Source organism: Callithrix jacchus, chromosome 5 (assembly GCF_049354715.1).
Source record: "Callithrix jacchus isolate 240 chromosome 5, calJac240_pri, whole genome shotgun sequence".
NCBI lineage: Eukaryota > Metazoa > Chordata > Mammalia > Primates > Cebidae > Callithrix > Callithrix jacchus.
Genome location: NC_133506.1, coordinates 108,308,909 through 108,312,679, shown reverse-complemented (window position 1 = coordinate 108,312,679; position 3,771 = coordinate 108,308,909). Strand labels below are relative to the sequence as shown.

Sequence of the window (3,771 nt, the reverse complement as noted above, 5' to 3'; positions counted from 1 at the left end):
CTGTCATCTTGATGCCTTGGATTTTGATGGATTATCCTCATCTTCCAGGCTCTTCAGCTCAATTTTCAGTATGCCAACCAAAAACAAATGAGCTTACACAGAAAGCACTACTGAAATGGGAAAGGATAACAGGTCACTTCCACTGTCACTTCCAATTGCAATGAGAATCAGAGGCATCCCTTGCAGACATTACTAAGTAGCTATTTTGCTATAGATAGTAGATGTTTAGTAGTGGTTGGCTGCAGCTGAAAGTTTTATAGTTTGTTGCATAGTTCACCTGCAGATCTAATTGGTATAACATAATTTACACCCAGAATGCTAGCTGCACAAGTGTGTTGGCAATGACACTCATGGCCATCACATAAATCTGATATAAAGAAAAATGTCCTAATGTAAGACTACATACCAATCCAATAATTATGTAATTATATTTAGAAAATTAGGGGCTGGATGTGATAGCTCATGCCTGTAATCCCAGCACTTTGAGAGGCTGACGTGGGAGGATTACTTGAACTCAGGGGTTCAAGACCAGCTTGGGCCACATGGTAAGAACATGTCTCCACAAAAAATTTAGACAATCAGCCAGCATGGTGGCTAATTATCTAAATACCTGCTCATGCCTGTAGTCCCAGCTACTCAGACTGAGGCAGAAGGATTGTTTGAGACCAGGAATCCAAAGCTACAGTTAGCTATTTTTGCATCACTGCACTCCAGTCTGGGCAACAGAGCAAGACTCTGTCCCTGCCCACCCCTCCCCTCAACTCCCCACAGAAGAAAATGAAAAGGGCTTTCAGCATTAAAATGAGCTATGAAGTAAAAAATGAATGAATGAATAAATAAAATTTAATTTTTAAAAATTAAAATAACAAATATTGGCTGGGTGAGTTAGCTCACATCTCTAATCTCAGCACTTTGGGAGGCCAAAATTATCTGGGTGTGGTAATGCACACCTATAGTCCCAGCTACTTGGGAAGCTGAGGCAGGAGGATTGCTTGAGCTCAGTAGTTCGAGGCTGCAGTGAGCTATGATGGCACTGCCACCACTGCATTCCAACCTAGGCAGCAGAGCAAGACCCTATGTTGCAGAAAAAAAGAAAGAAAAAGAAAAGTAAAGAAAACAAATTAGAAGACATCTGAGGCCTTGAGCCTTAAAGGAAAATAGAAACCAGAGCGGGAAGTGATGGGCGACTTGGCAAGCCAGGAGAGTCACAGAAGGGCAAATGTGAGCACCTAAATAACAAGCTGGTTCCCTCTCAAAGCCCATAAAAGGCTCAGAAACAGATTGCAGGTACTTGGGTAGGTGGGGCTAGCACAGAATATAAAATCTCTGGAAAAGTTCAATTTGACAAAAAGCAAAAGGACTACAGCCAAAGGTTTCCTTTCACGGCCGGGCATGGTGGCTCACGCCTGTAATCCAAGCACTTTGGAGGCCAAGGCAGGCGGATCACCTGAGGTCGGGAGTTCAAGACCAGCTTGACCAACATGGTGAAACCCCGTGGTTAAAAAAAAAAAATTAATCACACCCCTAACTATGCTGGAAAAAGTCAGACTTTATCTGAACCTAGTACATAACTAAAACAACTTACCAGATTTTGGGCCGGGTGCAGTGGCTCACGCCTGTAATCCTAGCACTTTGGGAGGCCGAAGCGGGTGGATCACCTGAGGTCAGGAGTTCGAGACCAGCCTGGCCATCATGGTGAAACCTCATCTTTGAAAAAAAAAAAAAGATTTCCTTTCAAAAGTCCCACCTATATACATGGTTCTTTCAATCAACTTTATAGTGCTTTATTTATAAATATGAATAGCCAGTCAAGGCTTGCTAGATATTTAAGGAAAATATCCAAATAGAGAGACTGAAGCAAACACAGGAAGAAAAGAGGGTTCAGAGGAAATAGATACAGTGTGAGGTACAAAAAAGACTTAAAAGAAACTATAATTAGTCTCCCCAAATGGATAAAAGATAATATATCTCTACAAACTAGTAACAGGAATATCTCTATTTTATATATTTGTATACACACAGACATATCCATACATTCATGCGTCTGTATGTGTATGTATATATATACATAAAATCAGGGAATAAAACAGCAGCACACTTTAAAATTCAAAATAGGGGCCTCCGGTGATCACAGCCTCTGGGACCAGGATCGCTCGGTCCGTGCTCCGCCTCGCCATGACTTCCTAGAGCTATGCCAGTTGTTGTCCACGTTGTCCTTCGGGAGCCTGGGCGGCGGCTCTGTGCCTTTTGGGCCGGGTGTCGCCTCTCGCACACCTAGCATACACGGGGGCTCCGGCGGCCGTGGCGTGTCCGTGTCCTCCGCTCGCTTCGTGTCCTCGTCCTCCTCGGGGGGCTACGGCGGTGGCTATGGCGGCATCCTGGCCACTTCCGACGGGCTGCTGGCGGGCAACGAGAAGCTCACCATGCAGAACCTCAACGACCGCCTGGCCTCCTACCTGGACAAGGTGCGTGCCCTGGAGGTGGGCAACTGCGAGCTGGAGGTGAAGATTCACAACTGGTACCAGAAGCAGGGACCCGGGCCCTCCCGTGACTACAGCCACTACTACAAGACCATCAGGACCTGCGGGACCAGATTCTTGGTGCCACCATTGAGAACTCCAGGATTGTCCTGCAGATCGACAATGCCCATCTGGCTGCAGATGACTTCCGAACCAAGTTTGAGACAGAGCAGGCTTTGAGCATGAGCATGGAGGCCGACATCAACGGCCTGCACAGAGTGCTGGATGAGCTGACCCTGGCCAGGACTGACCTGGAAATGCAGATTGAAGGGCTGAAGGAAGAGCTGGCCTACCTGAAGAAGAACCATGAGGAGGAACTCAGTGTGCTGAGGGGCCAAGTGGGAGGCCAGGTCAGTGTGGAGGTGGATTCAGCTCCAGGCACCGATCTCGCCAAGATCCTGAGTGACATGCGAAGCCAATATGAGGTCATGGCCGAGCAGAACCGGAAGGATGCTGAAGCCTGGTTCACCAGCCGGACTGAAGAACTGAACCAGGAGGTCGCTGGCCACAGGGAGCAGCTCCAGATGAGCAACACCGAGGTCAGTGATGTGCGGCGCACCCTCCAGGGTCTTGAGATTGAGCTGCAGTCACAGCTGAGCATGAAAGCCGGCTTGGAAGGCACACTGGCAGAAACGGAGGCGCGCTTTGGAGCCCAGCTGGCGGAGATCCAGGCGCGGATCAGCGGTATTGAAGCCCAGCTGGGTGATGTGCAGGCTGATAGTGAGCGGCAGAATCAGGAATACCATCGGCTCTTGGACGTCAAGTCGCGGCTGGAGCAGGAGATCGCCACCTACCTCAGCCTGCTGGAGGGCCAGGAAGATCACTACAACAACCTGTCTGCCTCCAAGGCCCTCTGAGAAGGCAGCAGGCCCGGGGCTTCTGTTGTCCTTCGGAGGGTGTCTCCTGGGTGAAGAGATGGGAAGGAAGGGACCCTTATCCCCGGCGCGTCCCTTGACTTGCCACTAGAATTTTATGGTTCAAGGGGAAAAAAAAATCAAAATATGACAGACGAAATTAAAGAAAAACTAAACAGAAGAGTTAGAATATAAAATCAAGAACACTTCTTAGAAATTAGAACAGAAAAAAATAAAAAATAAAAAGAAATTACAACAGAAAAACGACTAAATAACACTAAGGAGAAAAAAAGATAAGAAAATAAAAGATTCACGAAGTTTAAAAACCACAAATGGGCACTCCAAAAAAGCAGAGTGGTAGAGAAAATATTATTATTAAAGAGATAGTACAAAAACAT

At 46.9% G+C, this 3,771-nt stretch overlaps 1 pseudogene; it reads left to right on the top strand.

Annotated features, from left to right (window-relative positions):
• Window positions 1–2,114: 2,114 nt before the first annotated feature.
• On the top strand, window positions 2,115–3,521 carry LOC100396537 (keratin, type I cytoskeletal 19 pseudogene; annotated as a pseudogene).
• The last annotated feature ends 250 nt before the right edge of the window (window positions 3,522–3,771 follow it).